General features: G+C 45.3%; 1 long non-coding RNA gene across 1 annotated transcript; it reads right to left on the reverse strand.

Annotated features, from left to right (window-relative positions):
• Positions 1-261: 261 nt before the first annotated feature.
• On the reverse strand, positions 262-11,020 carry LOC128078542 (uncharacterized). Its single transcript, XR_008205696.1, has 3 exons — positions 10,859-11,020; positions 2,490-2,572; positions 262-1,215 (listed from the first exon to the last, which is right to left on the reverse strand). It is a non-coding gene; the product is annotated as an uncharacterized LOC128078542 (long non-coding RNA).
• Positions 11,021-13,532: the final 2,512 nt, after the last annotated feature.

The raw sequence follows: 13,532 nt of genomic DNA on the forward strand, positions 1-13,532 counted from the left end.
TACACAATAGAAACTAAAATGGTTTTTCCAAGAACAACGCCAGTCTGCACTCTTGGTCTCATAAGCATCTCTGAAATTTTGTGCTTAAAAAGACAGTGATTAAGGCTACAAATGAAAGCATAGATAACTTAATACAACAGAATGAATTTTTAATTTCCAGCTAAAAAACAGACCCTCAATACTTTGATATCAAGGGCTTTGAGGCTTCAAAAGCCTGACCCTTTGGATCCTGGGACAAAAGAAACCTTAAACAAGGTCTGGCTGTTTTCCTGTTGGTACAGTCATGCTGCCAGCATCTATCAATAGGAAAATCATGGTTTACTGCACTTCCCAAACAGGAATTGTTGTCCACAGTAGTCCCAACATCTACCAGAGAGGAACTGTCTGCACTGTGTTTCTGTACAAGCTGGTACTGCTCCATGGCAGCTGCTGCTCTTGGAGGAAAGCTCCAGATCCAAACACATGCAGATCTGGTCAGTGCCACAGAGCAGCCAACATGGACACACTTGTGGTTTTTCACTGGTTTGGGCACCATCTCACAGCATGCTCCACAGAAGACCGTATGACTTTGGGACCACAAGAGCCCAAGAAAAGATAACTCACCCCTCCCCGGGATGCACTATCGCCCTCCTCTGCAATTTATTTCAATAATAACACACACAGTGGAATACAAAGCTGACGATCAATCTCATAAGCATATTAAGACACTCCAGGGTGTATTTTATAGGGCCATTAATATACTTCTTAGGTGGTTAAAGTCACCCATAGCATCAATTAATGGCACCATAAAGCATGCTCTATCATATCTTACAGCTTAAATAACACCCAGCAGGCTGGGCACGGGGGACGTGGGCACGCTTGCTGGGTGCAATGCAAGAGCACAGTGTCTGTCTGACCACCTGGATGTGAGCACAGGTATCCTGAAGATAGCACAAAATCAGCACTCATTTTAAAAAGCAAGGTTTAAAAAAAAAAAAAAAAAAAAAGACAAAAAAAAAAAAACCCTCCCCAGTTAAGAAGCACAGATCTGATTAACTCTCACTGGCATCGTGCTCCTGAGCTTTACAGCTTCTTTCAGGCATACCTTCCCTACAGAAGCTGTCTCTGTTCCAGGATGTGATTGCTGTGGGTGCGGCTTTTTGGCACGGATGGAGTCGGTCTGTTCCCAGCCTTGTGGAGCTCGAGGAGTCCAGAGCGGAGGGGATAGGGCACAGCCTGTTGGTTATATTAAGGATCAGATTTTCTTTGCAAGGCAGGCTGAGCCTGCCACGTCTTAACTTTCCAAAAGATAACTGAAGGAAACCTCCACACAGCATTTGGGGCAGTGGAGGTCTGTGACATGTAGGACACATAGGACATTTACCACTAGCATTTTCAAAATGGAAAAAGCCTTGACTTTAATGTTTCTTGTCTACAATCTATTCACAGAAGGAGGCAGTTTCTGCCCTAGCCTGGTACATATTAAGTTTTACCACTTTACATTCTTTCCTGGGAATTTTTCTTTTGCTATTTTAATGGACCCACATGAGTTGAGAGGAACTTTTCAGTAGACAATAGCTTTACCCTACTATCCTAGTTCATCTGTGCCATCTGATAAACTTTCCTCTTTCTGCTTCTACTGATGGAAATGGAGAAGGACTATCTCTGATCTGTGCTATTGAAAGTCAGCACAACTGCCCAAGACTCCAAGAGTCCTCCTTTATTCTTCCTTCTGCAGATACAGTGAGCCTCTTTGAATCTTCAAACTCACTGCCACTTTTGCTGAGGCAAAAGAGACAACATTCCTTGTTCTTCTACTGGTACACACTATCTCCATTCTATCACCTATTTTCTTCATGCATCTTCAATGCTTAAAACTTAGTATTCTTACTTTTCTTTTTTTTAAACTCTGAAAGCTAATGGGAGACAGCTAAATGGAAAGGCTTCTGCTGTAGGTCTTTACAGTACCATAAGTTCACATCTTCAGTACTGTGTTCTGCATTGGGCTCCTCACTACAAGAAAGAAATTGAGGCCCTGGAGTGTGCCCAGCAAAAGGCAGCTAAGGTGGTGAGGGAGTGGAGCACAAGTCTTTTGGGGAATGGCTGAGGGAACTGGGATGGTTCAGTGTGGAGAAGATGAGGCTCATAGGAGACCTTATTGTCCTCTACGACTGCCTGAAGTCGCAACAAAGCGCAGCAACAGAAGATGCTGAGGGTTTGGGAAAGAATTCCTTCAGAATTGGACGCATTCTTCCTTCAGCAGTGCTAAGCAGCTGGGAGGTCACAGCTGTAATTCTGGCAAAAGTCAGGGCAGGCGAGGATGCGGCACAGCCCTGATCCTGCAGCCATCTGGGGAGCGGCTTTGCTTTGCTCTCATGAGAGTGATTTACAGGCATCAGACAAGCCACATATGTAAGGCTGAGCACACACATAAATGTTCTCAGAAGCAGAGCCAATTAACACACCACAGATATCATTCAGTGATTTGGAAGATATACAACCCATCTTACGTTTAGAAGCACAAGAATTCATTGCAGTGTCTGATGTTGTGTCTTCACAGAAATGTCTCTCATCAACTTACTGCTTACTGGTCCTGCAAAAGCAATGTCAAGCTGAAGCAGCACCTACTTCACACAGAAGCTTGATCCAAAGAAAGCAACATCTTGGATATGCGACACCACCCCTGCAGTGCTTTACCCTCTCTGGAAAGATTACCATCATCTTTACTATTTATATATAATAAAGGCCAGAAGCCTCAGCTGGGATGGAGATCTCCCTCTGCTGAACATCAAGGGAGATACTCTTCTTCTCCAAGCAGCTCCAAAAAGTGACTGAGGGCCTGGGAGCAGGTCAGTGGCAGTCAGGATTAGGATTCCTGACTCCCTGCCTAGCGTCCTAATATTATCTTGCATTGTCTCCCAGACTGTCTTGTAACTCTTTCACATGAACCACAGGCCTGAATTAGCATGTCTCGCTGCATAATCTGCCAGATCGCCCCGCGCACTAAATTAACCAGGGGCTGAGCAAACATCATGGGAACAGCTCTTGTATATTGTATGTGGGCTAAGTTTCTTCCTGCAGTGTTGTTTGCTCTGTATTTTCCTAGCATCATCATGGAAGTATGACAGGCTGAGGGGCTGGCTGTATGCTCCCTCCTGCTCCAGCCTCACATTTTCTGCAGCCCTGGAGATTAAGCCTGGCTTGGCAGCAGCGCTAACAAACCAACTCCAGCTGGGTGTCAGATGAGATAGTGAGCAGCAGCACAAGGGCTTGGATGAGCAGCAAGCAGCTTGTCCTCATGGCACACGCTGGCATCCTTCATGTGATATTTACAAGCTCCCTCCCTTGTTCCACAGCCAGTGTGACAGTGGGCTTTCCTCTGCCACATGGGCATCTTATCTTATGGCATCTCAATGCAAGTTTCAACCTCCTCTTGTAGAGAAAATCTAGCTTCCCACTGCCAGTAAGATTTGAATGACCAGATATGGGGGAAATGGTGCAAAGCCCACAAAGTTCTCACTGTTCTCCTCCACAAGTGAGGACATGCAGGCTCAGAACATGAGCAGGGCTGGACCGTGAGGAGAGGATGGAATGTTCAAGATGGTCCACATAGTCCTCTGGACTCTGCCTTGTACAGCTGCTAAGCCATGGGACTGGAAGACATATGGGGCCTTGGGCAGAAGCAGAATGACAAGTGACTCGCTGAACACCATCCCTTCCTGGCAGCAGGATCAGTACAGTCAGCTGTGACATCTGAGTCACATCCCCGGGAGGCTCCAAGAGGAAGCAGCTCCACCTTCCTGCTCTGCCCAGCCCAGATCCAGGCACCCACAGCACTGCCCTGCCCTCAGCTTATTGCCAGACTTGACATGGAAGAAATTTGAGTGCTGTCTCCATCAGGCAACAGGAACAGCTCAGCTCCAAGTGCTCAGCCCTCAGCATGAGATCTCAGAGGCTTTCCACAATCCAAGGCTGCTCAAAGCCTCACACAAGAAACACATCTATATAGCACCACAAGGGTGATGAAGACTGCCTGCCATACATCTATGTATGCCAATAGTCACATCTCAGCACTGTTAGGCTCATTTCTTTTTTTACTGCCGTAGAAGTCTTAACACTTCTGACTTGCATCAAGTGAGCTTTTATTTGAAGATCTGGATCCATGGAAACAGAACTACATCACAGAGCAGCAAGTGGTTCACTCAAGAGAGAACCAGAACTGGGAGAAAGCCCATTGGAAATAACCTTGCACGAGATGTCGGTGCCTGCCCTTATCAGATGTTGCTCCTCTATTGCTCTTTGTAGACAACACGCAAAGCAAGAAATTGTCCTTGTACTTTTAACGTGCTGGTTATAAAGCTGGTTCTAAAGTACACGGCTCTGTTTTCCATCTCCTCTATGTGTCGCCAGGCCCTATGTACAACTCTACTGGCTGGAGATGAGTCATATTCATCCTCCACAATATGACAGGAATTAGACTCAAGGCAGAGTGGAAGGTTTGCTTTGGACAAGGTCCAACTTCAGCATGTCGATAACTTCGGAAAACACATTGCTCTCCAACAAGCAAGTTTCAGCTCCTAGATGATTCAGCAGCAGCTCTACAAGGAAATATGGATGTGAGAAGTCCCCCTAGGAATTCCCACAAAATTCTTCATTAAAATAAAATGCCTTGGGCCCAGCAATGGGATGGAAACTGGGAGATGAGAACTGTGCTTTCATGTCTGCAGAGACTCCTAAGTGCTGGGAAATTTTTAGTGGAGTTTCAGGGCAGGAGAGGAAAAAAATGTTATGGGTAAGAAGGCAGAAACCAGAGGGCTGAGCAGGAGAAGGAAGGAGTATGGAGCCCTGGGTTTGGTTCCAACCTCTCTGAATGGGCTGTAACTTTGTGGTCACTAAAAGCAGGAAAATATTGAGTGGGTAAGGGGAAAGTTGCAGTGAGAAACTTTTAAAAGCCACGTATGCATAAGGCAGCCTGAGAAATGGGAAGAGGCAAAGACAGCTCCAAAATAAAAAGTGCCAAAGAACTGCCTGACACAAATTAATTTCTGAAAGGGCATAGCAAGCCAAAGATGAAATATTCATCTCCTCATCTGTTCTGACCTCTTTCAATTCATTATCCTGATGTTAACTTCAGCACCACACTTAGCTTCTGCCTGCATACAAAGTCAGCAGAGACCAGCCAGCCCTTGCTCAAGGTGTAAGGGTTTTTCTGAACACATTTCAACAGCAGACATGACGGAGGGAACTGAGAGCTATCAAACCACTGCAGCAGCATGAAGTTACTCTAATCAGTGTCTCTGGGCAAACTGCTTCATGCTTGGAAACGCATTCCAGGAGATGGCACAGCCCTGCTCCCCTCTTTCATCATTGCCTAAGAGAGCTGTGCAAGGGTAGATAGCACCTTCTGAGCACACTCTTGCAGAGAGCAACATCCTCTCACTGTGAAGTTCTCCAGCTCGTGCCCGGCAGAGCTCATGCTCACCTACATGCAGCCTTTGGAGAATCCATCATCAGTTCCATAAAGGAAACCCTTTTACATTTCCCTGTGTAGCACAGAGCTGCCCTTCATCCTCCAGGAGTCCCACCACAGCACTCAACTGCTTGGAACCCCCCACACTTCCAGGCTCTAATTGCTACTCAGAACTGACATTTCAAAGGATGCCACTTCATTCTCTCATTTGTGTAGAGCTTGCCTGTGTTTTTTGCTTACTGCTGCCTCTTCCCCAGAGCCCTCACTGGTGAATGCAGCTCACTGATGACCTCTCCATTATAAATAGTTTCATATTTTTAAATAAATACAGGCTGGTGCTATGGTTATGTGGATATTTCATCCAGCCTGCAGCACAAAGAGCTAGATCTGACAGAAGCAACCACCACTTTATTTGTCTTGCTGCTGCTTATTCATCACAGAAAGCAAGGAGAAGGGGCCAGCACCCCATCTAGCAGTGTACAGCAGTGGAAGTCTTATTTTAAATGCATCGCAAGAAGCAGCTTCTCATCACAGTGCAGCAGATGGAGGCAATAAGGAGAAAACTTTCTGGTTGTTATCCAGTTACTTGAGATCTACAGCACTGCAGAACTGTTAGCAAGCCACAGAGTGAATCAGAGGAAGGTGCATGGGGGCTGGGGGGAGTTCTTTTATATGGGTTGCCACTGCATTGCAACAGAATTAACACATTAGCTTGACATTTAGCCGATATAATTTATTCCTAATATGGGAGCAAAATGCATCCTGAGCAGTGGTATTAAAAATCAGAAGCCAAGCCAAACGTGACAATGAAGAAAGGGAAAGAGCCCACATTCAGGTCAGATTTTGCAATATGTTGGATTTTTCAGCCCAATAACTTTTGTTGTCCTGATTTCCCTTCCTTCCTTCTGTGTGTATGCAGAGGTACTACACAGATCACAGTGGACTTTATGCAGACATGTTTGTCCCTCACAGGCATCTTCCCATGCAGCAAAAGGCTCACAGGCTCACCCAAGCAGCACCCAGGGTCTGTGCTTGCTCCCACATGGCACACTGCCAGTCCTGATGCTCCTCATCTTCCATTCCCAGCCTACAGCTTCAACAAAACATGGGGTGTGAGCAGGGCCCGCTGCCAGCCGAGTCATTTACAGCAATAAAACCCATCCCTGTGGACAAGGAGGAGCAGCAATAGCTGATACCAACTGTTCTTCAAATGCTCCCATCCCAAGAAGGGCGCTCCTGGGCTTAAAAAGCATCTCCCAGAGATGAGAAACCCCAACCTTGCTGCCACACACCTCTGAGCAGTTAGGAATAGCAGGTACATGGGTGCACTCCCAGGGAGCCTGTGTAGGCATGGGAGCAGCAGAAAGATCTGCTACCCCCAGACTCACAGCAAACAGATGCATAGCAAAAAGTCTCTCAACCAATTTGCTTTGCAGAGAGCAACACAAAACCTGCCTCAGCCTGAGAGCTCAGCTCAGGACAGCAGAGGTATAATTACATAATTGCCAGTAAATCGCGTTATTTATTAAAGTGCTTTGCATAGTACAGCAGCCTTCAGAGGAGGCAATCCCTGCTGTGGGCAGGTCCCCCCACGCCACCCTGCTTGTCAGACCAGCTCCTGGGGAAGTGGCAGCCTCGAGGACATGCAGGTGCCCACAGCCCCCATACTGCCCTCTCCTCTGCTTTCTAATGGCCAAGCACTCATGTTAGTCTCGGATCACTGAGTGCCTGAATGGTGATTCTGTTATGTAAGATGTGCATGCACGTACACATGTGTATATACACACAGAGCCCTGTGGAGTTAACCTGCCATGCAAGACAGGGTGGGAATAAGTGCTGGGTTATTAACCTCTGGGAAAAAATAACTGAGAGCATTGGCTAAGAAAGGGACGACAGCTATAAACTATTTTCCCCACAGTTCCTGAACTGCAGTTCACAAAACATTATGTTCCTAATTAAAAAACCAGGAAGTTTTAATGTCAGAAGTGGCTTTTGAGACAAAGCATAGGTCTTCCTGTTCATTAAAATCTTCACTGCATATAATTTCTTTGCCTTTAACTGTGAGCTTTAAGGTTCTTCCACAGTTAAGTCGATAATTGGCACAGATCTCTCCCCATCACACAGCTCTTGCAGCGCTGCTGGTTGGCTGCACTGTGGGTGGATGCTGCTTTCCCTCAAGTCCCTTTGGGACCACAGCTGTGAGTCCCCTCGTGCAGAGCACAACATGCTGGAAAGCTACATCCCAGCTCTGGGCAGCTCTTGTGCACCAGACAATTCTCCTCCACTCTGGAAGCTGTCCACCAGCCCGACGAAAGCTCAGGGAAGATGCTCCCTAATATCATCTACACCACTTGTACTCAGCACTGCAGCTCAAGGCACACCTCATTTGAAAAGTAAAGACTTTCTCCGAGTTATTGCCCATTGAAAGAAAAGCAATAGGGTTCTTTACCCAGATTTATTCACTAAGGCTAAATAAGGCTTAACACCAAGATCACCTGCCTTCCAGTCATGCTTCACTGACAAACAACCCCCTTTCCATTTGTGTTTCAGATGCAAATTCATTAAGTCCAGTGTTTTCTGCATTTCTCACAAATGCAGACATAACTGCAATCTCAGATGAGGGAGGAAATGCTGAAGTGGCTTTTTTCCTTCATATCAAACACTTTTCCTCTGTGCCACAGCTGAGAGACCTAAGGACTCCTGTCCCACCCCAGGTGCTACAGGGACAGAGTCCCCACTTCCCTCCAGAAACCTGCCAGTACTAAAGAGGCTATGAGAAAGAAAGGGGTGGACTCTTCAGCTGGGTTTGTTGTGATAGGACAAATGGTTTAAAAAAAAAAAAAAAAAAAAAAAAAGGAGAGATTTAAATTTAAATTGGGTATAAGGAAAAAGGGTTTCATAGGATAAAGGTGGTGAAACACTGGCATAAGCTGCCCAGAGAGGTGGTGGGTACCTTGACCCTGGAAATACCCAAGGTCAGGCTGGACATGTTCAGAGTCCCTGATGGGGCTCCATGTCCTTGTTGACTGCACAGGGGTTGTAGTAGACAACCTATAAGTGTCCTTTCTAACTCCATACCTGCTCTAGGTCACCACAAGCATAGCCAACATCCCAGAGGAGATGGGATACATCTATCATGTATGAACATACCACAGAAGCTTCCCTACATGCACAGGTGGTAACAAACCCATTTCTTCCTGAAGTTATGGAAGAAAAATAAGATGTAAAACCAAGTCATACTCAGCTTATGTACTTAATTCCCAGCATGCAAAGATAAGAGCACGCCTGTGGCCTATCCTACACTGCATCTGATTCTCATTAGGTGCAGTGATTCCTGCTCAGTATGGTTTTATTACTCCCAGTGACACAACCCCATCCAGGCAGCTCCCTCCCTGTGCCTGCTCCGAGCAGATCCGTGTCAATGAAGCTTCCCAACCGAGCACACCGAGATCTGGAGGTACAGAGGGAATTCAGCTATTTGGGCACAAACCCTCATCTTAAGGTGTCTTAATATTTCGTTTTTCAATTAGTTAATTTGATTAAAGAAACTGATATTCTGGGATGGGAACAAAAACTGAGTTCTTACTCATGTTCATGGCCACCTTCAATTGAGGAGAAGTGTGTCATATACAGGGCTTGGGGCATTTCACAAATGTCCATCCTGATGGTAATCCTTATAAAATGCAGGTTTACCTCGCAGCAGAAATCCCTGCAGCAATCAGCAAGAGAATGATTTAATATACTCAAGGATTTTATTTTTTTTTTACTGGCAAAGGAACAGGAGAGCTATGGATTTACCCTAAACCCAAAATTCTTTTGTTAACACTGAAAAGACTGAGGAAGTTACACAGAACAAAAACATTAGCTATCCATTGCTGAAGCAGCAATAAAACATACAAGTTTAAGCTGAAAAGAATAAATCAGGTTTTGGTCCACAAACTGAGATACCCTCACAGCCCCAATTTCACGGTACTCTGCATGACCAGCCTCTGCCAAGAAAGAAGCAACCAAGAAACAAATGTTCCTTACCACTTTCCTGGCTCACAAGAGTAAAGGGGCCCTTCAGAACAACCACAGACACCTGAAGTCCACAGCCTCACTGGGGCTGCACTAACTTCTAGGAGCAGCACCAGGGCTACCAACTTAGTGCAGCAGAACACCATGACATCTCCTACCTGCAGAGGGATCTGGGGATGCTGTGCTGCCTTTATACCCCTTATCACAACTACCCTAGCACCTGGTGACAGCCATTAACTCAGAGTCAGAGGCAAAAGTGGTTTGGGAAGGGGTGAAGTTTAAGTGAGAAATAGAAGATATATTCAAATTCTGAGCAGTGAGGGTCTATGGAGGCAGGAAACATCCATGTGCCATGCGAGTGAAATGGCTAATGAATCAGCAAAGCTCAGCAGCTGTGAGTGAGCCACGGGTCAGAGACTGTGGAGAAAGGCAGGCATGGAACTGATTAATTGAAGGTAGCTGTGATCTGTCTACCAAAAATTCAATCAAGCAATTAGTACTGGGCAAGGAAGTGTTTCTGCACTTGGAAGATTTGGAAATATTTCTTTATCTCAGGACAAATGAAATGTGAGCTGAAAAGGGGAAAAAAAATCAGCTGAAGTCTGGCCTGAATCTCTAGATTAGTTTGAAAAGCACCTTTTCCACTCTGGCCTTATTGTAATTACTTTATAATTATCTTACCTCTGAATATGAGAAAGATGACTCAGAGAGGATATCTGGAAAGCAATTTCATTTTAAACACTGAAAATATTTCAGGCTGTTAAATAAAGCTATATTGAAACCTGTCTTCTTAAAGTGAAAAAGACATTTTCAACAAGTCAGCATTTGTTGTTTTTTTTTTCCTTTGAGAAAAAGTCTTCCAGCTAAAAATCCTTGACCCCCTCAGTCACTGTCCATGGCACGTTACCAAGCTCTAAAGGCAACAGCTTTGGAGAAGAAGGTCATGTTTTCTTAGTTATCCTAAATGAGACACTCTGTCAAACAGCACTTATTAATTATCCAGACGTTGAAAGCAAAATACAACCAAGGGAAGTGGGACAGGGCGGTCACAGTCCACATCTCCTTCACCTCCTCAATCCACTGCTTTTCTTCTTTGTTTTAATTATTTTAGTTATCTTAAATGAGACATCAGTCAAAAACACAAGCATTTCTCCAAAGGGGAGACGTAGGAGATAAGATTTCAGTTGACCCTTGAATTCATAATGGAGTGACTCAGTTTCCCATGACAAAAAGTTTAACTTGTTAGGCAGTAAGATTCTCCAGAAAGTCAGGAAAAGGCCAAAGCAGAACCTGCTACAACACTGCACAGACACAGCCCCCAGCACAGAGCAAAGCTTTTTGAAAAGTGCTCTGTGAACAGAGAGCCCCAAAATTGCATCCCAGCACACATACTGCTGCCAGAAGCCTTGGTTGATGATGGCAGGACAAGGAGGAGCCTGGGGCGTTCCTGGCTTCAGGAAAGGAGCAAGCAAATCAAGGTGTTCTCATGCCTAAGGGCTTCTTCTCTTCCTGTGGAGAAGAGACCTTTTGAACAGGGACCTGCAGGCTGTACAGCTCAGCCCAGCTCTGGTCCCAGCAGCATGGTGGCACCTCCCCTGAGCAAAGGACACAACACAGAAATAGCAACATGTCTCAACAATTGGCACTGTGCTGGAAAGGTGACTTCAGTTTGCCCTTCGGTCCAGGGACAAAGGACTGGCAGTGTAATGATGGGAGCTGTTTGAGTCCTGCCTGGCAAGAGGGGAACTGGCAGAAGCACCACATGGCTTTTTTGCAGCAAAGAAACAAGGTCAAGGATTCAGCTCATTCCATCTGTGGTATTTCTATGCTGTAATTTATTTAACAGTAGGAACAAGAGGCCCTATCAGAAATCAAGACCCTCATAGTCCAGGAGAAACAGGAGAGACCAAGACCTCAAAGCTGCTGTTCTCCAACTCCAGCTCCCCATTGAGGGCTTTGCCATCAGTGATGGTGGACCTCCAGCCATCCTTACTCTGCAGAGAGGCCTCAGCAGCCACTAACAAAGCCCTCACAGCTCTGCCTCCAGCATGGATGGACTTCACTGGGCACGGGGTAGGAGACAAGGCAGGTGCAGAGGCACAACAGGGCAGCCCAAAGGATGGGAACCCAGATTCAGCTGTGGCTTCCTATTGGGCTGTTATTGTACAGGAACTTACTCCATTCTCCTTCGGCACCTTTGCACTTCACTGACAGTATCATTAAGTTAGCCTTGAGCCTTTTGGATGCTGTAAGCATCCTCCTGCATGAATTATGCCCTCAGTGAAAAAACAACTTCCACTCCCAGTTACATCGATATAAGCCTTCAAATGATGAATTCAGCTTTGCATCAATGCCTTTGACAGATACAGGCTCCTTGAGCCCAGCTTGGCTGTGACTCAGACATGGATTTCAGCAGTGCTGTGCTGCAAACACAGCTTTCCTTCCAGTCTTAACTCTGCTCAACCTCTGCTCGTTTGGGATAGTTGGGGCTGAAAGCACAAAGTGAACCTTCTCCATTTTTTCGCTCCATCCCATCCTTGCAGCATTTAGGGGAGGATTCTGGTCTTCTCATTCACTCCATAGAATCATTAAGGCTGGAAAAGACATCTAAGGTCATCAAGTCCAATCATCAACCCATCCCCACCATGCCCAGTAACCACGTCCCTCAGTGCCACATCTCCATCAAGCCAGCGAGTTCCTACTGGAGATCCATCCATCTCTACCACACATAAAAATTGCACCCTGAATAGAAAAAATTTATTAAAGACAGAGTTGCTCACTGCAAGCATAGCCCAGGAAGATTTGGGGTTATGGTTTTCCTGGGCTCATTTATGAATTGTGGTCACTCCAACATGGTCCTTTGCTGTCACATGTCACTGCTGAGACATTTGATGTAGTCAGCTTGGTAAAGCCAAACTCCCTCTGAAATGAAAATGGCTTTTCCCCGGGCAACAAGGGTGTTCAATTGGCCCTAGAAGCTCAGGATATTGGTTATAGATAGTTAAAAAAAAAAAGAGGAAAAGAAGAAAGAAAAAAAAAAAAAAGAAAAGAAAGAAATCTCCCTCTGGATTTAGTGTATAGTCATTAACAAGGTGTCCCATAGGTAGAACATGATTTATTGAAAACTAAAGAGAATGTCCTGGTTTTGCTAGAATGGAGGTTTTTGTTCTACTTGGGGTACTTTATATGAAACAGATGCACAGTCGATAAATCACGCTGTCCTGCAGTAAGGATAGACTGCATTTTCTGTATAAATTATCTTGCTCTCTGTAGGCAAAAGCTAGGGATGAATACAGGGGTACTCTCACATCCTAAAAATCATTGATTATTATTGTTGGAGAAAATAAATCCCTTGGCTAGCAGGATGTAGCTGTGGCAAGAACAGTCGATGCAAAACTCCTTACAGAAATCACTTCCAGAATAAGAATTTGATTAAAAGATGAAACAATGAGGATACTTGAAATTTATGACCAGCAGGACATGCTGCTTTCTCAAGTTTCCCTTAGAGTGTTTCAAATGGCTGCCTCCAAAAAAAGCAAGCCCATTCAAATACTTCTGCAAGCTGAAAACCTATTTACAATTTTTTTTTTCTTTGGCAATGCCATTAATCAGTGCTCAGGCAGCTTACAGTGCGGAGATGCAGCAAGGAAAGCAGCAGGACCCGCCAGCCGAGAGAGGAATGGTCTTTGTTGGAGAGCTGCTAAAATATGTATACAGAAAGCCATAACGTGGGTGGCTTTATACAGAACTTAGAATGCAATAGGATATTGCAGTTTTTCAATAAAACTAGTGAGGAGCAGTGCCACGGGACAGGATTTCCTGGAGCTTACTGCTTACGAATGATAAATATGTAAGACACAAGGCAGAAGTTCACCAACCACTGCTCCTATGTGACTGCATTTAAATGTGGTGTTTAAATGCGTTTCCTTGCTTCCCTTCCCACCACGTTCAGTGAATTGTTTGGAAACGGAGTGTTTTCTTGAAAATGCCCATGAGAACGGTGAGCGTGGATGGTGGCATGGCACAGAGCAAAGATCTGAATGGAGCCAAGCTGAGCCCTGCCTCT

The sequence above is a fragment of the Tympanuchus pallidicinctus genome, unplaced genomic scaffold, assembly GCF_026119805.1.
Source record: "Tympanuchus pallidicinctus isolate F22 unplaced genomic scaffold, pur_lepc_1.0 scaffold17, whole genome shotgun sequence".
NCBI classification, from domain to species: Eukaryota; Metazoa; Chordata; class Aves; order Galliformes; family Phasianidae; genus Tympanuchus; species Tympanuchus pallidicinctus.